This window comes from Prionailurus viverrinus, chromosome A3 (genome assembly GCF_022837055.1).
Source record: "Prionailurus viverrinus isolate Anna chromosome A3, UM_Priviv_1.0, whole genome shotgun sequence".
Classification (NCBI taxonomy): domain Eukaryota; kingdom Metazoa; phylum Chordata; class Mammalia; order Carnivora; family Felidae; genus Prionailurus; species Prionailurus viverrinus.
This window is the reverse complement of record NC_062563.1, coordinates 3,081,467-3,103,356: the sequence shown is the minus strand read 5'-3', so window position 1 is coordinate 3,103,356 and position 21,890 is coordinate 3,081,467. Positions and strand designations below refer to the sequence as shown.

General features: G+C 47.2%; 1 long non-coding RNA gene across 1 annotated transcript; it reads left to right on the top strand.

Moving 5' to 3' along the window:
* Window positions 1-2,498: 2,498 nt before the first annotated feature.
* On the top strand, window positions 2,499-14,835 carry LOC125163027 (uncharacterized). The gene is made up of 2 exons (XR_007151236.1): window positions 2,499-2,663; window positions 11,063-14,835. It is a non-coding gene; the product is annotated as an uncharacterized LOC125163027 (long non-coding RNA).
* The last annotated feature ends 7,055 nt before the right edge of the window (window positions 14,836-21,890 follow it).

Genomic DNA, 21,890 nt, shown 5'->3' with positions numbered 1-21,890 from the left:
GGCCATCTTTGTGATTTCAAATACGCTACAAACTTGTTAATGATGTTTACCTTCTGATTTTCTTTGAAGCACCATTCCTGGCCTTAGCTGGGAAATGTGACCTAAGAGCTTACCTGCAGGGCAGCTTGGCAAAGCCTGCCCTTCCTTGAGCGAGTTCAGTCTGAGAAAGAGAGCCCTCTGCTCCATTCTGTGTGTGTGTGTGTGTGTGTGTGTGTGTGTCGGGGGCTCAGTAGGTTGAAATGAAAGGCATCCGTTCAAGCATAAGCAAGCAACCTATCAGTAGGGTTCAGTGAGAGGACAGAAGTTTGTTTTACAGGTGGGCACTTGATGGGTGCATGGCCCCGACCCTACTCTTGTGCGTCTTGATAAAGGATGGATGTGTCCGTTGTCACTCCTGCTGGCTCGGTGGGGCAGACCAGGGCAGTCTCCACATGTCTGCACCTGCCCTTAGCACAGACGTTCACAAGGGGGTGAATGTGACCAGAAAGAAGCCTCTGGAGTTGGAGTTGGAGAAAGATCATCTGTGATGAAACGGAAAAGACAAATTCTCTAAGGCAACACATTTGCGCCCAGCTGGAGCCTTCCCTCCTAGCCCTTCTGGAAGGATTTATGCTCCTGGCTTTCATTTCTGTGACACATTCCTCCCAACCTTTGGGGAATTGTTTGGGATTGATGCAGAGCAACGATTCGAAGTACATTTCTGAATCTTTATTCAGATCCGCGTGTGGAGACGTTGACTCAAGGCGTGAACTGGCTCAGGTGTTTCTGTCTGCGTATCATCCGTCCTTCAACTGCCCATCTACTACCATAATTAGATGTTCTCAGCCCTGGTTGCTAATTAGAGGCGATCGAAAAGGATTTCTTTTCTTTCCTTTTTTCTTGCCTTTTATTTTAAATAAGGAGATTCTGATTCTTTAGCTGAAACGGGGCCCAGGCTTAAATATTGTTTGAAAAGCTGCTTGTGTGATTGGTGCATGCAGCAGAAATTGAGAACTACAGGTCTATCCTAATTTCTCACCATCTGCCCCGTTGCTCTCTCAGCTCCAGGCACCCCGGACTCTTGGGATTCTCGAGAACCTTGTGGTCATTCCTGTCTCAGGGACTTTGCACCTGCTGTTCCCTTTGCTTTGGATAATTTCCCTCCTTGTTTTCACCTGAGTCTTCAAGCGTTGTCATAAACGATCCACGTCCCCGAAAGCCCTTACAACGTGATTCCCTTTTCCAGTACAATTGACACAGTTGGAATTCTAAAAATTATTTGGAGGATTATCCGTAGAGAGTTGGTTTCCTGCACCAGACTCCTCTTCGGGGCATGTGTCTTGATCTCTGCCGTCCCCTCAAAGCCTTGTGGAGGGGAGCCCAGAGTAAACACTGACAATCGTGAGCGCTAAGTACGTCCTCTTGTCTTCCTTCCTTCCTCGCTTTCTTCCATCATCCATAGCATTTACTGAGCGGGCAGGGTGCAGGACATCGACTCTTATCTCTTCCACGATCATTAAGGCCATTTTCAACCATTCTTCAGCTCACAGAGAGCACGGACTAATGGGCTGGCTTCGCTCAAGTGCTGGAAACATAATGAAGCTTCTGTGCTCCTAATCAGAGTTTGCCTCTCTGACAACGAAGGCAGCCATGACTTCAGTCTCCTGCTGTCATTACCTTTCCTCCATTGCCTTCCTCCCTGCCACATTTACCGTAGTCAGCTTTATAGAGCTATTATTTACATACAGGGAAATGCACCAAGTGTAAGCTACAATTCAATGAGTTTAACATGAGTACAGCCGAGTAACCATTGCCATGGTCACGCCACAGGTCATGTCACCTCCGGAGGCTCCCTGACAAGCCTTTCCTCGGCCCCCTTGGTCCCTGGCAGCCACAGATCCGTTTTTATCACTGTAGCATTGCCTGTTCCAAGGATTTCACATGAAAAGAATCAAATAGTGTATAACCCTTTATGCCTGGCTACTTCCACTCAGCGTTTTCAGATTCATCCACGACGCTCTGATCTCAGTAGTGCAGGTTCTGTTTTGTCCCTGAGAAGTAGCCAGTTGTACGGTGGGACCTCAGTTTGTTAATCCATTCACCGCCCACTTGGGGCTCTTACCGGAAATCTCTATGAACATTTGCACACAAGCCTTTGCTTGCGGGCATGGCTCCATTTCTCCAATAAGTCACCGTAAGTAGAAGTGTTGGATCGCAGGGTACGGGCTTGTTTGTAAGAAGCGGTCAGAATGCTCTCCACACCGGTTGTCCATTTGACTTCCCCCCAGCAGTTCCTGTTCCTCCTTCCAGTGCTTTCCATTTCCACCCTTCTGGGGCGATGGTATGTGGCGGTTTTAGGCTGCCGTTCCCTGACGACTAATGATGTCACGTTGTCTCCATGCGCTCATTCGCCACTGTCTTTGTTGAACTGTGTGGCCAAGCTTTTGCTCATTAAAAAAAAAGTGGGCTGTCATTATTCCATTTTAAGTATTCTTTATATATTCCGGACACAAGTCATTTCAATTTCTTTTTTCTGGTCTCCAGCTTGCATTTTGATTTTTTTTCACAGTGGCTTGTAGGGAGCAAAAGTTTTAAATTTTGTTGAGGTCCAAATTATCAAGTATTTATTTTATATTGTGTGCTTTTTGTGTGTCCAGTTGAAGAAAATCTTTGCATCAGCCAAGGTAAGTACACTTTTCTTCTATGTATTCTTTTTCATCTCTAAGTCTTATCGTTTTAGCTCATCTATTTCAATCTGTGCTTTATTCTGCGTTAAATTTTATGTGTGGCGTGAGGTCAAGTTTGGGATTCTTTTTCTGTTTTCTTTTCTTCCAGGGCTGTTTGTTGAAAAACTCCATCAACTTTATCTTCTGTTTTCCTTCTTTTCCTGCCTTATTTTGTGTTAACTGATTGGTTTTATGATTCAGCTTTATCTTCTTAATTAGCTTATGCTCTATGTGTGTTTTCTAAACAATGACTTCTCTAGGGCTCATAGTACACAGTTGTGAACTGACCATCATCTGCGTTTACACAGCAGTTGGACCATCCCAGGTGTGAAACAGTGACATGATTCTGCTGTGTGTCCCAGTCCCCCCGCCAGCCTTCCTGCCGCTCTTGAAACTCTTTCGTTTTACGTGTGTTTAAATCCTAGATGGCGCTGTTATTATGTTCAGTTAAACATATATCTTTTAAAGAGATTAAATGATAATATAAAGTCGATGACATTTGCTCACACAAGGCGCTTTTCATTCCTTTGTCTACACCAACATTGCCACCTGGTCTCGTTTTACTCCCACGTGAGGATTTCTTTAACATGTCTTGTGACTCTGGTGTCTTTGCTTTGCATCCCCCTAGCTTTTGTTGGATCCTTGTCTACCAACCTGTCACCTCTGTCCCTCCTCAGTCTGTTTCTGTTGATTACTTTGTCTCCTTCCTTCCTCCCTCCCCTCCTTTCTTTCCTCCCTTCCTTCCTTCCTTCCTTCCTTCCTTCCCCCCTTACCCCCTTCCTTCCTTCCCCCTTCCCCCTTCCCCCCTTCCTTCCTGACTTCCTTCCTTCCTTCCTCCCTTCCATCCCCCCTACTCCTTCCTTCCTTCCTTCCTTCCTTCCTTCCTTCCTTCCTTCCCCCCTTCCCCCTTCCTTCCCTTCCCCCCTTCCCCCCTTTCCTTCCTCCTCCCTTCTCCCTTCCCTCCTTCCCCCTTCCTTCCTTCCTTTCTTTTTCTCCTTCCTTCCTTCCCTCTTCCTTCCTTCCCCCCTTCCCCCCTTCCTTCCTTCCTTCCTTTCTTTTTCTCCTTCCTTCCTTCCTCCCTTCCTTCCTTCTTCTCCCTCATTCTTTCTTTCTCATGGGCATATTTTCCTGTTTCTTTATATGCTTGATAATTTTTGATTGAATGCCAGACATGGTGGACTGTATATTTTTTTGGCTGTAAAGTATTTTCTGTATTTCTTTAAATATTATCTGGCTTTCCTGTGGCACAAAGTTAACTCACTTGGAATCAGCATCAAACCCCTTGTTTTAGGTGTTGCTCTGGCGAGGGCAGAGCAAACTGAAGCCCAGGGATAATCTCTGCCACTGCTCGGGCATGATCAGGAGATTCCTCCGCACTGTGTGAGGGGAGACAAACTATTTCTGGCCGTGAGTGAGCTCCAGCGACTGTCACACCTTTCTGGGGGTGCTTCCTGGGGCACCAGCAACCTCCTCACATACCACACCACAGGACTGAGTCTTGAGGGCATCCTCCAAGAGTCCCCAGAGTGTGTGAGCTCATGTACGCGCTGTCTCTCTTTTCCCCTCTCTTTCCAGAACTTTGCCCCACAAATTTCGACCCCATTACATCTGTAAACCCTGAGGTCAGTAGCCTCAATCCAGTGAGACCGCTAGGTTCTGTTTAACTGCCCTTCTTTTGCTGTGGTGGAAAATCTTCCCAGGCAGTGAGATGGGAACCTGCTGGTTTCTAGAGGTCACTGTCCTGTACCTCCCGGTGGCCAGAGGCAGACCAGTGTTGTGTCCTGTGTCTTATCTTGTTGCTAGCTGTTCAGGAAGGGAAGGGAAGTCCAGTGCCTATGATTCTATCTGGACCATAGTGGAAGTCCTTCTTCCCTTTTTGATTGTTAAAATTAGGAGACATTTTCTTGTGTCTCCAAATGTAGCCTATCATGTACTTTTGCCTTGATTTTCCAGAAATGGAAGGTGGTTTTGGCTACTAGCAAAGGGAGATAATGTTCATTGGGAAAACAGTGATTGGAAAATTAGTGAATCGAAGTTCTAGTTACAATAATCTTTTTGCTTCTATTTGTCCTTGTTAAAAAAAAAATCTTTAATTCAAGAAGAATTTTATGTCTTAAAAAATGTGTTGTCTTTCCATGAGTATGTTGCCTGAGCATGAATCTTAGTCCTGAAATTCGAGTTAAGTTGAATAAATGGGCATAGATCTCCAAATCCGTATGCCTACACACACACACACACACACACACACACACACACACACACACACGCACACACATGTATTTCTAAATTTTTTTTAATGTTTATTTATTTTTGAGAGAGACAGAGACAGAAGGCGAGTGGGTTAGGGGCAGAGAGAGAGGGAGACACAGAATCTAAAGCAGGCTCCAGACTCCGAGCTGTCAGCCCAGAGCCCAACGCAGGGCTCAAACTCACAAACTTCGAGACCGTGACCTGAGCCAATGTCAGACGCTCAACCAACTGAGCCACCCAGGTGCCCCATACACACATGTATTTCTAATTTACAGGTAGCCCTTACAAAATAACTTATTGACATGTGTACAGTAATTCGATATATACAGATTAAATCACCCCTAAAACACGCAATAATTTATCACAATATTAGAATTAAATTGCCTAAAGAAAAAGGTACTTTTTAATTTCTAAGTAAAAAGAAAAAGAATTTTTTTAAAAAGCATTCTATTTTCTGAGACTCCCAAACAGTTATTTATGTGTATTATACAAACTCTCTTTCACTTCAGTATTCTTTTTTGTTTGTTTGTTTCTGGGACTAAAGTCATGGGGATAGGTGGAGAGTTTCCTCGGCCACTGTCCACAGGTACATGTGCCTCACTTTACCCATCTAAATAGCTGCCTTCCAGCCTCCTAACATTTTCTTTCCCTACCAATCATCGAGCCATTAACCCAGAAAATAAATTGATCAACAGCACTAAAGCAAACACATCATTCATTATTCATTTCTATTAGACGTGCCATCGTATTTAAAAGCCTGATGTACAACCACATAAGTAAAGTATTATTTTGGCTGTTAAGCTGATAGAGCATGATAATCTCTAGCTTCTCCATGTCTCTCAGCTGTCCAGAAATGAGGCAGAGGAGGCGAAAAAAAAACCTGTCTTTAATTTGGAAATATAATTCTTGGGACAACAGCCATTCCCTAGAAAAGTCCTTCAAACAGGAACCATTCTTCAAAATCAGCTTTCTGTAAACAGTCCAGATGGAGGGATGAGCCAGTTGTATTAACGTTTCTTATTTGAAGCAGGGAGCCCTTGTCTGGCATTTTAAATCCACTGAATAAATGGGGTTGGGGCTGCCAACTTATTTCCTGTCCTGGGAGCAAAATCACGCCCCAGTGGCTCCTGGTTCTGGCTGGCACTGCATGTTAAAAGTAGTGATTAACGTATTTTCAAATAGGTGTGCCCAGCCTCTTTTCATAGAGAATTTACCTAAAAGGCCTGGCTTCGCATTGAGGGATGCAAAATCTTTGCTTGAAATAACCAAGACTACTCTTAGCCAGAAATGTTGTCATCAGCTTTGAATATTACTAGATTTCTGACCTGCCCCGGTGTGCTTCAGATCTGTGTGGTCGCAGGAACCTGATGCTCCTGCCTGACTCCCAGCCCCTCCTTCCCCGCTTCCTGCTCAGTAAGGCTCTGGCTGGACCAGAGAAACTGCACATTTAACAGATCTTCCCAGATTTCCCTGTGCGTATTTCAAGTACCATTGTTTTAGGAACTCACTCTTAAGTGGGCAGGAACTTCAGCAAGATTCCACCTGCACCCAAAATGCACAAATGAGTAATCCAGACGAAGTCTCTGCCTTTTGGTGAGCAGTCAGCAAAATCCTAACTCTTGGCTCAGGAATTTTCTGGGCTAGAAGATAGGTCTCACTTGGCCAAAGACTGCATTTATTAAGCAAAGCATTTTTTTAATTTCTCCCTCTTGTCCTGGATGAATGCACTGGTCTGAGATGCTCAGCTTGCAGACACTTCGATTTCCTGAAAGTAGGACTCTTTCTCCCTGGCCAACCCAGTGCTGGTGGAAGTCCGCATCTCTGTGGCCATCAGTCCCTCTTCCTGGTGGGATAAGCAGATCTGGAAAGAGGGTGTTGGTTGCTAAGGGCTTGTAAGAGGTCCCTAGACGTTCCCTAGAAATGTCTTCATTGAGAGGAAGGGTCAGAGAGAGAGAGACGAGGAGGAAAGAGACAGAGAGAGAGAGACAAGGAGACAGTCTTCATTGAGAGGAAAGAGACAGAGAGAGAGAGACAAGGAGACAGTCTTCATTGAGAGGAAAGAGATAGAGAGAGAGAGACGAGGAGGAAAGAGACAGAGAGAGAGAGACAAGGAGACAGTCTTCATTGAGAGGAAAGAGACAGAGAGAGAGAGACGAGGAGGAAAGAGACAGAGACAGAGAGACAAGGAGACAGACGGAGGGAGGGACTGCCATGTTACTGCATTATTACTGTGGGAATAATGCATTTTCTCTCCCAACCCTTAGTTTGTGTGGTGGACTGTTTTGCCCTCTTCGGAGTTCAGTCCGTTTCTGTGGAGGGACACGCCATGCAGAACTGATTAAGAAACATGTCCGTGCGTTCGTTGCAAGTGTCACAAGAAGCGGACAATCAAAACCCAATCCGCATTCAGAAGAAGGAGTAAAACCTTGCAACGATTAATTGGTGGAGACAAGATATGCTGTTAATAAAAGTGCTGTAAATGAAAATTATCAGAGTATCAGTTTCCTGCTCTGTCTTGGAACCCAGCCCAAGGACACACGCAGGCTCCTGGAAATGAGTTTTAATAATTTTCTTCTCTGCCTGTGTTCGTCTGTAGGCAAAGTTTCGTAGTTTTAATAATCATCTCCGACAGTAATGCGTTCCTCCAGTGTTTGTACCTCTCTAACAATACATGGCTATAATTACTGTAGCAGGGGGTTTAATAAGTCACAGAAAGTGGAATAAATATGACATCGTGTTTTCAAAAAAATATTAATCCCTTCTCTATGTGTTTCTGTAATTTGAGGTTTTTGATCAGGAATGTTTTTCTCTGGTGCCTCTTTGCCCCCCGAGGACAGAGGCGCATGAGCAGAGAACCGTGCGGGCACGTCCTCACCCCTGGAGACATTTCTGCTCCATTTTATTCCTCTTTTATCAAAGAGTCGTTCACTGACCTCGCAGCCCAGTGTCCTCCAAGGGATTATCAGACTCATCGCCCGATGCCCGGCATCCCTGCATACTGGGTTAAATAAAATGCATCATTCAAGTTAATTTTGCCTGTTTCATAGTCACATCTGGAAGCTAAACTGCCCCCCTCCCTAAGGGCATCATGCACACCGCCTTCCCTACACACATGGTCCCCTCTCTGTGCCAGCCCTCCTACCCACCCTTCCCACCTCACTGGCTTCTCCTCTGTCCACGTGTAAGTTGCTAAACCAGGGGCAGATTTCCCCCAGGGGGCACTTAGCAAGGCCTGGGACATATTTGATTTGGTTGTCACATCTTGGAGTGGAAGTCATGGAGAGGCCTGTCGTTGGGGACGGAGAGGCCAGGGATGGTGGCAAACATCCTGCAGGGCACAGGACTGCCCCTCCCCCCCCACCGCCACACAAATACATATTCAGCCCAAATAACAACGGCGCCGAGGAAGGGGGTGAAAACCCTGCTTTTAATGTCGAACTTTCCCAGAGCTCAATCCTACGTGTTCTCCTCCGGGTACGTTCTTGTACCTTCTGTCCAGTCTCATGGCTTTATGTATCATCCACACTCGGACAACTGTTGGCTGGGTCTCCCCTGGACCGTTGGGTTCGTGCACCCCACTCTGTGCTTGGCATCTCCCTTTGTGTTTCTGAGGGGTTTCACAGCTCACCCCCACCCTGGTCTTTATCATCTTGGCAATCGGCACCTGCATTCACTCACTCGCTCAAGCCCTGAGCCATCCCATAGAGCAGCCACTGGCCATGTGTGGCCTCAGCCCTTGCAAGGTAGCTAATCTGACCCACATTTCACTGTAAACTTAAAATGCTCACTGAATTTCAAAGACTTCATTTCAAAAAGATAAGGATGTAAAATATTTCATTAGTAGTTTTTATATTGGTTGCATATTTATATTAGACTGGTAATATTTTGGCTATGGTGGGCTAAATAAATTATTACAAGGTATTAGATATTTACATTTACAAATCTACATACAGCGCTCACATCATATTTCTACAGACGGCCTTACGCTAACCTAACAGTGCCCACATTTCATCAACGATCCATACTGGCATCACTCCCCAGACTCATCTCAACCCACACCTTGTCTGTCTTCACCACCCAGAGGACTGGGACCCCAGGCTACCATAATCTTTTGCTCAGTTCTTGAAATAGCCTTATCAACCATCTCCTTGCTTTCTGATTTGTCCACATGCCAGCTAGAATGATCTTTTTTTTGTACCTTTTTTTTTTTTTTATTTTGAGAGAGAGAGCGCATGAGCAGGGGAGGGGCAGAGAGAGAGAGAGGGAGAGAGAGGATCCCAAGCAGGTTCCATACCACCAGCTCAGAGCCCCATGTGGGGCTCTGACTCATGAAATGTGAGATCGTGACCTGAGCTGAGATCAAGAGTTGGATTCTCAACTGAGTGAGCCACCCACGCACCCATAGAATGATCTTTTAAAAACTTGTGTCAAATCATGACACTCTGCTGCCTGAAGCCCTCCCCTGGTTACTCAGAGTAGGGAGGACCTAGGTCCCTTGTCTGGTGTCCAGAGTCCTACCTAATCTGTTCCTACTCACCTTTCCCATCCCATAACTTAATGTTCTGCCTGATGTCCACACAGTGGTGAATGCACTGATATTTTTCTTGCTCCCAGATGTCCCGAGATTATTTACTTACAGGAGTCTTTGTATTAGCTCTTCTCTCTTCCTTGAATGCTGTGTTGTGTGATCATTGAGTGCTGGTTTCCAGATACTGGTTTTAATAGCCTACAAATAAAGCCAAACTGGGCTTTGTGTAATGGAGCTCTGTGTCCCCAGCTGTTTTCTCCGGTGGCCTCTGCCATCTGTCATCATACTTGTTGGTTTAGGGCATTAATTTGTGGCTGACACCCACTGTGGGAACGCACACCTCTTTATCACTGCCATATCCCCAAAGTAACTGGCACATAGTGGGCACTTAAAAATATTAGTTTCTAAAGTGACTTCCTTATCAAATTGTGGCTGACTCCCAGAGATCTCAGTAAATCTAGAATATTCTAGAATATTCTGTGTATTTCTTCACATGGGCATTTACCTTAAAGTATTTTCTCCATCAATCCCTTTATGATCATGTGTCTGTGTTTTCCTTGGTCTGCTCCTACCCCAGCTCTTACGTGATCTCTCTTCCACCCTGCTAGTACCTCAGGTGCTGACTCCCCTGGGCTGTAGCAACCGGGCTTCCTTGCTTCCTGGTGGGTATAGCCAGTGGGGGATGAGTAGGTCAGAGAGTGGATATTATCCCTCTGGTTCCCTTCAGTCCAGGCCACAGTAGTGTCTTTCATGATCAAAGACAAAGGCTCTTGCTGGGCAGAGTCTTCTCCATCCCTACCTCTGCCTTGTCCCAGGACATGTCCCCCACTGTTTGCCAACTTCCCTGTGGTGATTCCCCATCTCTTGAGGCCTCCCCTTCACTTGCCCACATCTTTATAAATAGTCCCTTCGCCAACTCTCTTCAGCTGTCCCATTGAGTGTGCCATCTTGTTTCAGTGGGACAGTCTACTTGGCTTATTCCACTTTCTTCAGTGGACCCTCAGAGGCAGATCTTTTCTAGTGTTTCATCTTCTGTCTTTCACACTGCACAGGATACTCTTTGTGACTCTTTTTTCTCTTAAAGTTAGAATTTTTGCGGATAAGCCGATGACGTTCAAATGTTTACCCTCATTTCAGAACTCTGTCATTCAGTCTCTTACATATAATTGCCAGTTAGATAGGCATCCTTGTTCCACGCACCCTTTTACAGGCGGAAATTAGAGAAAAACAGACATTTTCTCAAAGTAAGAAAGGAATTTCTAACAGAGATCACTAACAATCAAATGGTCTGTCTCAGGAGACAATGGATTCCCTATTAAAGAAATTATTCAGGACCAGATGAAAGAGATAAGATGACCCAAAAGATTCACTCCGGATCATACCTGGAAATATTTCACTGGCAACGTCTGCGGTAGGATAGATATCACTGAGAGAGGAGTTGGTTGGGATGGAGAAAATACGTGTATGTGTACGTGTGTGTCTGTGGGAGTGTATTTAGATGTATCTGGGGGTGTGCATATGTATAAATAGAGAGAAATATGATGTATACATATCTGACATCTTTTTTTAATGCCTGCAGCCCGGATAGAAACGGGCTCCATGAAGAATGAATGAGTTGACAACATGCCGTCCAATTCTGCATCTGGAGCAAGCACAGGAATTTATTACAAGCAGTAGCCAGATCTTTTTTTTGGACATGCGATAATCTTTTATTCTGTTTTATGTGAAAGTTAAAAGCTAAAGAATGCCATTTGCAGACCTTCAGCAACTTCTAGCTCAGCGTTAGAAATTCATTGCAGAAGAAGGAGAACTTTGATATAGGGCCAGCACAATGACATCCAGCGCCCAGATCTTAATTTCCGAATTGATTCTTCAGCTCGGTACCTGCTCTGTTTGCAGGAATGACAGACCAAACATCCAGAAGTAGATTTCAATGCATGGAAGTAGCTGAGAGATTCCAGCTGGGAAAAAAAAATTAAGTGAACCCCACACCCACACACATCACATATAAAGCCACTCCCATCATTTTTTATCGCGGATCTTCTGCTCTGACAAAAGATTGGCTTCAAAGAAGAGGACTGCTTACATTTCAAATTAACATGACTGTTGAGAAATCCTATGGTGGCTTGAATGGACTCTGGCAAGGCGAATTCACGAAAGTCCCAGGGGACCAGTCTGACATTTGCCCACTTGTCAGGCAGGAGGTTCCAAGCAAGAGAAGTCCTCCTGAACAAGGTCAGTGGGAACATCCCTTAGTCTGGCAGCAAACAGTGATGATGAGACAGGAAACAGGGCCCAGAACGAAACCGTAACCTTGACTAGAGAGACAAGACTTGTGCTCCTGCCCTGGAGTCTCCGCTGAATACTTTTTGGGACGGCCAAAGCGGCACTTGGGTGGAGGGTCAGGGAGGCTACACTCCTGTCGTATGTGCAGCTGCAGGGCTCTAGGATGGGCACCCCTCAACCTCCCAGCCCCCTGGTGGGCAGCGGGCACGTCTTTGGTTGGCTGGAGCTTTGGAGAAGGGGCCCAAGCAACCCCAAAGTGGTTTGCTACTGGGACAAGGGGAGAGAGAAGACTGGTGGGTTTTATTTTATATTTCCACACAAATCTTCCCATTCCTATGTTTCAACTATTGTCCATGACCTTCAGAATCAAGGCCCACCTGTTCAGGGTGCCCAACAGGGCCCCAGATGGTACAGATTCCCCTGAACTCTCTGAGCTGTCTGTCATCCACTCTCCCCTTCTCCAGAGTCCATCCCACCTGGTTATCTTCCCTGGTCACCTGCTGCTGGGCCCTTCCTTCCACTGTGTGTGCACCCTGTCTTCCCCCATCCCTTCCCCTCACCTGAATCTTGATTCTCAGGTCTTGGTTTCTATGTCACCTCCTTTCCCTGGGCTTTCCCCACCCACCCCTCCACCCACCTGCCTGGGTCAGGTGGCCATTTTCAAGGTCCCGGGATCCCCTGAATCTTCCCTGTCATGTATTCTGCCCAATCACATCTTGGCCCCTTGTTTCTCTTCCTCTCCGTCATGGGGAGCCGGTCTTCCCGAGGGCAGGGGCTGCGCATCCTTCCCCTTCCAGTCTTCCGCACCCACTCCTTGCTCAGCAAAGGGGAGAGTATCAGCCCCTGTAGGCCCAAGGGTCACGTGTTCTGCTTTTTAAGTTGATCTTTTCGAGTTCAGCTGTGTAGAAGGAAGAGTTTTGAGAGCATATGGTTGGAGAAGTCCTAAATCATCTTAGAAAATGCTTACGTCATTGTGTGTGCATCGCTGGTGGGAGTACGGGGGTGACAGTGCTGGGGGCTCAGAATGAAGTGAGGGGCGTGGCCCTGGAAGGTGGGGGAGATCTGCGTCACAAGGACTCCCCAGGCCCTCACCATGCAGGGGTGTGAGCAGAGCTGGGTTCCAGCCGCTATCTGACTGCACCTGGGCCTCCAGGTGAGAGCCCAGCCCACGCCTTGGTTTCCACCTTGTGAGACCTGAGCAGAGACCAGCTGAGCCAAGCTGTGCCTGGACCCCAGACCCACGGAGAGTGTGATGTAATCGGTGGGTGCTGTCTTAAGCATGATCAGCCTGTGGAGATCTGCTAACACAACCATAAGGCACTCACACAGGTGAGCACTGCTGTCTCCCCAAAATGGTCAGGTCCCTGGTGCTGCCACCCTGTGCCCGCCACATCCCAGGCTTCTTCCCTCCTCCACCAAAGGAGACACTGCGTGCCATGCAGCATGGTGAGGATTGCCAACGTTAGTGGTCTTGCAACTCAGTTAGTGCATATCTTTAGTTTTCCTTTCCCCGTGGAAGATGAACCATGAGAGAGTCTAACATGGATGGTAGCTCAGTAAAACCATATGACAAAAAGCAAAAGCCAGCTGGTCCACATTTGTTCCAAAGGGGGCTGTCTTGGCTCCTTTGGTCCCTGTTAGCTATCTTATCAAGTGATTCGTTGTCATGATCATGGTGATTTAGGGTCACGGGATGAATTCCCACAGGAGGAGTGTTTTGTATAAATTCATTCTCTTTTTTACTAGACTCCATTTCATGAGGTTTCTGTAACTTTCAGTCACAATACTCTAGGGCACCACTGAAATACAGATGCAGTAAATTCAAATGAACCATTCTGGACTGTGTAAATCGAGTTTGCCCTAATAACCATCCTTGTAGTGTTGACGTCTCTGGGCATAATGAGCCCCATTGCATTACAGGAGCCCCAGCCGCATCTTGGGCGGAAGGCAGACTTCATCTGTGTTCGTCTTCTGTGCTTCATAATTTCATTAGGAGGACTGCTTCTAAGTCAAGTCATCTCCAATGCCATTGTCCAGGCTGTTAGCAAATTCGCATCATAACCCTTTTCTTCATCCACCTGCCAGAGGCTTAGTGCAAGCCCTCCTGTCCACAGGAAAACGTGCGTGGTGACAGGAGACACATGTTCTCCGTCGGACTCCTGAGCACTTAGCAGGTGACCCTTTGTTGTGATTCCCTGTCCCCCCCTCAGGTCTAATTACTCCATATGTCTTTCCATATTTTGGCTGATCTACAATTGTAGTTCTCATTATCATTTTGTGGGTTGTGATGCTATTTCCTCCAGTTTCATTCTCTCTTTTATGTTTCTCTTGTACAAAATTAATTACATTGTACCTTCAAGCATAATTTTAACACTGTCTCCATTGCAATGTGTCTGCCTTTAATTAATGCTCTTCTAATGTAGATTTTAGAGCCAAATGGTGCCATATTCTGAGCATCAAAGAAACAAAGGATCTAACAAAACTACGATGAATGAGCAAGACAAAACAGCTGACAATGTATTCTCACTGAAAATGTCACTTGTGCTGTATGTTGGGTAGCAGGACGGATTACTCGGGGCTTTGTCTTCTTAAAGACGAGACAAGAGAAGTTGACTGCAGAAGTTGGACGCTGTTGGCCTGGGCTCCGTTTCAACTTATACTGGTCAAACATCTCAAGGGGAATGAACAGAACACAACGTTCTCACGGCTCAGGCTCAGGCTCAGGGGGTGGAGCCCACAAATACATTGCTTGGACATTTTCTATAGAATAGAAAGGATAAATCCCCCATCCTGAACTTCAGTCTATGCTTTTCATGTCTCAAAGGCTCCTCTCATGCTCGGCCCCTTTGGTGTTCCCACTCCAAAGGCAGAGCCATCTCTTTGGGTTACTGTACAGAAGTTTCACAAAAAGAAAACCAAACACAGTCGACACGAACTTCTATCCACCAGGAGGGAGTGCTTTGAAAATGTGTGCGTGTGTGTGTGTGTGTGTGTGTGTGTGTGTGTGTGAATTTGCAGCAATAAATATGTACCCTCTCTAAAATACACCATTTATATTGGTTTGGACATATTTTGTGCATTTCTATTTATAAACTTCAGTTAGTCAACGCATCATTTCTTAATGAATGATTAAAAGACACTTGAGGCTGAATGTGTGATCATTTTGAGGAATAGAAACTGAGACCCTGATCTCAGGCCATGTGGGGAATCTGGTTCATCTGAGACCATGTGATGTGGACCAAAGTGTGAAGGTTTCCTTGTCAGGGTGACCACGGTTCTTGTCCCGTGTGACCCTGAGGCACCCTGACCTCTGCCTGGGCCTCTCAATTTTCTAGGAAGTTTAATTTTCTCCTTCCACTGCCTCCTCTATGATGGCAGAGACGGAACATCCACGGTGAGAAGATTATTACTCTCCCATGACCAGAGAAGTCACCGTCGTGAGCGGAGTGGAGACTCTCCGAAAGATCCGTCCACATCCCAACCCCTGGAAACTGTAAAGGTGACCTTATTTGGAAAGGGATCTTTGCAGATGTGATTGAGTTAAGGATCTTGAGAAGAGAACATTCTAGATTTTCCGGGCGTGCTGTGAAATCCAGTGACAATGTCCTTATAGGAGAAAGGCAGAGGGAAGTTTGACATGCATGGGGAGAAGACCATGTGACAACAGAGGCAGAGACTGGAGGGACGTGGCCACAAGCCGAAGGACACCTGGAGCCACCAGAAGCTGGAAGAGGCAGGAGGGTCCTCCCATTGAGTCTCCACAGGGACCCTCTGGGTGGATCGTCACAAGCTCAGGGCGGAAAGGGAAGGCAACTAGGTAAACACTGGGGTTTTTAAGGCAGTGAAACCGTTCTGTGTGATACCGTCGTGGGGGATACGCGATGGCATATATTTGTCACAACCCATAAACATTTATAGCACAAGCAGTAAAACTTAATTTATGCAATTTTAGAAACAAAATTTAGGAGTTTGGGGAATCCGAAGAAGGAAGGCAGACCTTGAAGAGAGAATCTGACTGTGTTAACGGGCATGAGACAACCCCAGTCAAGTGCACGTGGAAGAGGTGCCCACTGGAGTAGTTTGGAAATCGTGGACCACAGGAAATGCACGTCTGCCCCGCGCTCTGGTTGGTCAGCTTGCTTCCCGGGGGAGGAGGGCTTCACAGTGTGAGGGGGGAGGTCTGATGTCGCTGCACACGTATTCCACAACCACTGAGCAGGTGGACGGTGCGGGAGGGGAGCTGGGCTTCCCGCTTCGGCGTGGGTCTTTCCTGAGATGCAACAGGGCGAGGCTAGGATGACCCATGTGGGGATGAGTTAGGGGTGGGGCTTCTGGGAGAGCTCGAGTTTACGTAGTGCAGATGCAGGCAGCGTGTGCAGAAATACTCAGAGACGTGCATGTCTGCAGGGGTCAGCACACACACGGGTGTCTCTGTGCTCTGTCTGCCGAGCACTGAAGGAAAGGATGCCCAGTGCAGTGAGCACGCCTGGTGCACAGAGCTTGGCGGCTTAAGGCAGCAGATGTTCATCGTCTCACGTTTTTGGGGGCCCGAGTCTGAACATAGGCTGTTGCCGGTTGGTTTCCTCTGGAAGCTGCTGGGGAGAAGGCCCCAGGTCTCTCCCGACTTGGGGTGGCTGTCCACAGTCTTTCTGGTCCCTTGGCTTGTGAACTAAAGACTCCGGTCTCTGCCTCAATTTTTCTGTCACTTTCTTCTGTGTCATAGGCTGTTGCCGGTTGGTTTCCTCTGGAAGCTGCTGGGGAGAAGGCCCCAGGTCTCTCCCGACTTGGGGTGGCTGTCCACAGTCTTTCTGGTCCCTTGGCTTGTGAACTAAAGACTCCGGTCTCTGCCTCAATTTTTCTGTCACTTTCCGTTGGATTTCGGGCCCCCTCTAGCCCAGAATGATCTCGTCTCGAGACCTGAGATTCTGGGAGGACATATATTTTGGGGAGTCACAGTTCAATCCACCGTAGGTATGTTTTGGAAAAGGAGTGGGGCGAGTGACTTTGTTGTGGAGAAATCTGATACACATGGCTTACCTCTGAGGATCAAGGCCAGTATCAACAGTCAGACAGATTTCGGCAGAAGGGCTTCCTGAGTGTGCGCCTGGCCGGCTCCTCAGGACTGTAGAGGGAAAAGCTGAGAAATGGTCACAGCCACAAGGGGCCTAAGAAGACATGACAACTAGGGGCACCTGGCTGGCTCAGTCTGTCAAGCGCTGGACTTTGGCTCAGGACATGATCTCCCGGTTCGTGGGTTCGCGCCTGACAGCTCGGAGCCTGGAGCCTGCTCTGGATTCTGTGTCTCCCTCTCTCTCAAAACTGAATAAACATTTAAAAATTAAAAAAAAAAGAAGACATGACAACTAGGTGTAATTTGATATTACACCTAAAAAGGACATTAGACATAAAGTAAGGAAATGAGAATAAACCGTGGATTGTATTTAGTAATGGTGTATCAGTGTCGGTTCATAGACCGTAACAAATGTTCCACACTAATGTAATGTGTTATAATTGGGCATGAGGTCTATAGGAACTTCAATTTTTCCGTAATCTGTACGTCTAGAACTGTTCTAAAAATAAAGACAAGGTGCGAACAAAAGTTTCTACAAAGAAGATATTCAAATAAAAATATGTTCGCCATTACTCGCAGGGAAATGCAGGTCAAAACCACAATGAGACATCAGTTTATACCTGCTAGCAAGACTAAACTCAACAAGGTGCACCGGGCGAGGGTGTGGAGAAATCTGAACCCTGATGCTGATGGGATGATGCGGTCGCTTTGCAAAACAGCTTGGCGTTTCTTCAAAATGCAAAGCATAGAGTTATCATCTGATGCAACGATTCCACCCTGAGCTGGATACCGGGGAGAAATGAAAACATACATCTGCGCAAAACCACTATAGCACCACTATTTGTAGTAGCCAAAAGTAGAAACGACGCAAATGGCCATCAACCGAGGAATAAACAGACGTCCTAGATCCCTATGGTGAAATGTCATTTAGCCCCCAAAAGGGATGAAACCCTGATATGTGCTATAATCGAGAGAAACCGGTCGTCATGGCCTTATACTGTGTGATTGCATCTATACCTTACAGGAAATGTCCAGAACGGGAAAATCCGTGGAGACAGAAAGTCGAGTCATGGTTTCCAAGGCTATTTAGGGAAGCAGGGGAGGGGAGAGACTTCTGATGGGCATGTCTTTGGTGATTTCAGGGAAGTTTTGGTGATCTATAATTTTCTGGAATTAGGTAATGGTGCCAGGTCTGTAACTCTGTTAACTGTGCTTTGATAAGCCTGTTGTAAATACCTATGGCCGGTAGGGTGGGCATATGGCTTCATGTACTAGAAAAAGGGGCCACTGTGCAGCAGCAGCTGTGGGCAGGGGTGGATCTCAAAACCAGGCAGTGAAGCCCAAAGTCATGGGAAGATAATCTCATCAGTAGACAGGCATATTCACACCGTTCAGAGACACCTACCTGGGGGGATGTAATTAGAAGAAAAACAGTACGGTCGACATAAAATTTAGGATAGTGATTCTCTTGGGTAGACGGAGAGGGAAGCAGAGCAGACGGGGAGGTGTACCCGGGTTGTGGGCATACGGGAGTCTGTTCTAGTGACATTCTGTATTTATTCATTCATTTGCTTTTATTTATTTATTTATTTATTTATTTATTTATTTATTTATTTATTTATATTTTAGAGAGAGAGAGAAGATGCTTGGGCAGTGGGGAGGGGTTGAGAGAGAGAGAGAGACAGAGAGAGAGAGAGAGAGAGAAAGAGAGAGAGAGAGAGAATGCCATGCAGGTTCCGCACTGGGCGCAGAGCCCAACACCGGGCTTGATCCCACGACCCTGGGATCATGACCTGAGCCGAAAGCAGGAGTCGGACGCTCAGCCAACTGAGCCACACAGGCACCCCTGTTTTAGTGACATCCCTTAACCCGTCCATAAGTAGTTTCATAAACTGCATAGTCCACTTGAAAGGGAAGCTCTCTGTTTTCTTCTGAGACCACCTCAGCGCATCAGGTCAGACTCGGGTCCCCTCAGGTGAGTCCATTTTGTACAGCGAAGGATGGCAACCACGTGCATGCTGGAGCTTCCTGACGGTCTCTGCTGTCACGCCTTCCTCCCCGTCGCGTTCCTTTAATTCTTTACGAGGAGGCGGCTCCGAGGGTGCTGTCGCCCGTCTGGCACCAGACAGGGCCAGGCACTCGCCGCGGCGTAGAGCTCTCGTGTGGCACCGACAGAAAGCGGTGGAAACCCTCTGCAAAGAGACCCTGGGGGAGCACGGTGCGCCCTCTCCCCGCTCCATTCTGGTTTTGAAAAGGAAGGTTGGCCCAACCTGGGAGCTCCCATCCCTCGTGTAAGTGGCGGGAGCATCTGAGGACAAAGGGCAGCATTTGTGTGCTTGCCTGTCGGGGGAGTTTCGTTTCAAACGCCCAGGGCTCGGCAGGCCGGGCCTTCTGAGAACACAGCAAACTTTGATTCCAGCCAGGAATAAAATGGAACGTGTGAAGTAAAAGAGTTGTCGACAGTCATATTTCTATTTCCGCACTTCCCAATGAAAAGGTCACCTGTGTGCACCATTTCACATGGAGCAAACCAACGCGTTTCCGCGTCATCCCGCACAGGGCGGTGTAGACAGGCGGGGTCTGCCTCTGGGGCCCACGGGACCCTGCAAGTCACTCCGGAAACACACTAGGGGGGTCTGCAGAGCGGAACAGTGTGGAAACGAATGCGAAGTTCCATATTTGCGTCTATCACTTGAAAGTGAACAGACCCAGAGAAAATCTAGCTCGGGTGATATACTTAGCACCTAATCTCAGCTTTGCATTCGAATTGGGCTTTATTTTCTGCTAATATTTGTTCTTTTGACAAGGAGTATTTCCTTATAATATGCAGTGTTATATCAATCAAATTCCAACATACGTTTCCTTTATTTTAATGTCTCCATAATGAGCACGTTCACAGAAATGAATTTCATGGGTGACTAGGTTTTATTGTTTATAGAACAGCCGTTAATAGAGTCTGCAGTCCACGGAAGAATAATGTTATTTGAATAATATCATATCCTGGTATAGTCACTGAGTTTGTTTCCAGATAGATGTCGGGTGGAATGTTTTCCACCCCGTTTCTTCTTCCTGAGTCACAGGGGAAGTAAGCTGGATTCTTCTGTCGATGCCACGAAAATACCTGTTTTTAAATTTGGAAAAGTAAGTGAATTAACAAGCAAAGGCAAGAAGAAATAAATGCACACAGCATTGATTATCTTGTGGTTTCCTTTCTATTATTTGTCATAAGCTTTAAGATTTCTCGATTGTTTGTCATTGCTAAAATCCAAAGCAGAATGTCTGTAGTATGTAAAATGTTCATGCAAAAAAAAAAAAAAAAAAAAGATAAAGACAAACCCGAAGGAAAGGCACTCACTCGCATCAAATGTGGCATATTGGTGCCGATTCTGTTCCATTTCCCAGAAGTGCCACAGCGTCTGATCGATGGGTGAGTTTGTCTGGTGCTCCCCCTGTTGGCCGCGACCTGTTTTGAGAAAACGGAAAATAGGCTAAGAGTGTATATTTTGCATAAAATTTCAGATTTCTAGGTTCTCCTAAAGAATGAGCGCATTTGGCAGATTGCGTTTGAATCTCCAGGAAGTGTCAGTTAGCCAGAGGCCTGTCTCCTTAGAGGGTCTCCCCGGCTGGATTTGCCGCAGTCCCCACCCCTCCCTATTATGCCCCAAGGGAGCCCTCGTGCTAGCCACGCCTGCTCATTCCTCTTGCACTGACTTTTCTTCCTCCTGAGGGTAGACGATGTTCTTTTTTCCTCTGTTGGTTCAAATAAGCTCGACGTGGCCCAGCTTTCCTCCAACTGTTGGACAAACACGAGGGCAGGCCCTGGGATATTTCTCACATTCTCAGATAAGGAGAATTCTTTTCAAGTAAGAGAAGAGCCCCCTCGTCACTAGAACATATCGTGCAGATAATACTCAGAACCCTGCGCTTCCCTAAGAGGTAAAGCTTCCCCCCTCCCCGCCCAGGGGCACGGGAGGCAGGTGGTGGGAAAGTGGCTGGGCCAGCGCCTCCCACCGGTCTCCCTGCATCTTTCAAGTGTGGCCTCTGACCCCTGGGCTCAGGGCACTGAGGAAGATAATGGAGAGCAGGAGGGAGGGGGCAGAAAACTTACCCCAGCGATGCCCATAAGCTGCTCTCACCTGCTGCGGGGCGGCTGCGGGTGGTTCAGAGACCACCCGAGACCATCGCTGAGCTTGCTTCCTGGTTCACCTTCATGAAACGAAGGCATATGCGTCTGGCAGGCGGATTCGACTCTTCCTGCAACCCCGGCTTCCTGCAGGGCACTGCCAGCTGTCCTCGGCTCATGTGCCCTCCTTCCCAGGTGGCACTGAGAGAACAGCCGGGGTGCGCTGTCCCTCTCTGCCTGCATCTGGTCCGTGGCACACGTGCCGTGGGAGCCGGCCCCCTCTGCACTGTTGCTGTGTCCCCTAAAACCCCATCTAGCCTCCCTCCCTTTAGCTCTCAAGCCTGAGGACACCGAGCCCCTCAGGCTCCAGGGGACATGGGTCTGTCTCCTCCTGTTCTGCCAGAATCGGTCCTCAGTCCACGAGATCTTCTTCCCAGGTGTCGGGACTCAGCATCCTCTCCACTCCCCAGCCTCTGTTACAGATCTGATAGCTAAAGGTGCCAAATCAAGTGTTGACTCCTTCCTTGGCAAGTCCTGGCCTGATGCCCTAGATGAGGCTCCAGTAAACATTTTCTGGAAAGCCTCAGATAGTAAATATTTTAGCCTTTGTTTGCCAGATGGTCTCTGTTGCAGCAACTCAACCCTCTTGGAGCAGCGGGAACGTGGCCAAAGGTAATAGGTACACAAATGGATGTGACTCTGTTGCAATAAAACTTTATTTACAAAAGCACGTGCCAGCTCTTCCAGAGACCATCCTTTGCCAAGCCCTGGTCAGGGTTCTAGAACATCTCCGTGGAATGTGAGTAGAGTTGGCACCTGCTATTACTGGCCTCAGTCCACGTGAGTGTCCTGCTCCGTGTGGAAACAGGTACCACGGCAGCAGAGAGGTCATGGGAGACATCGTCCAAGTCGCTGCAAGCGTGTGCG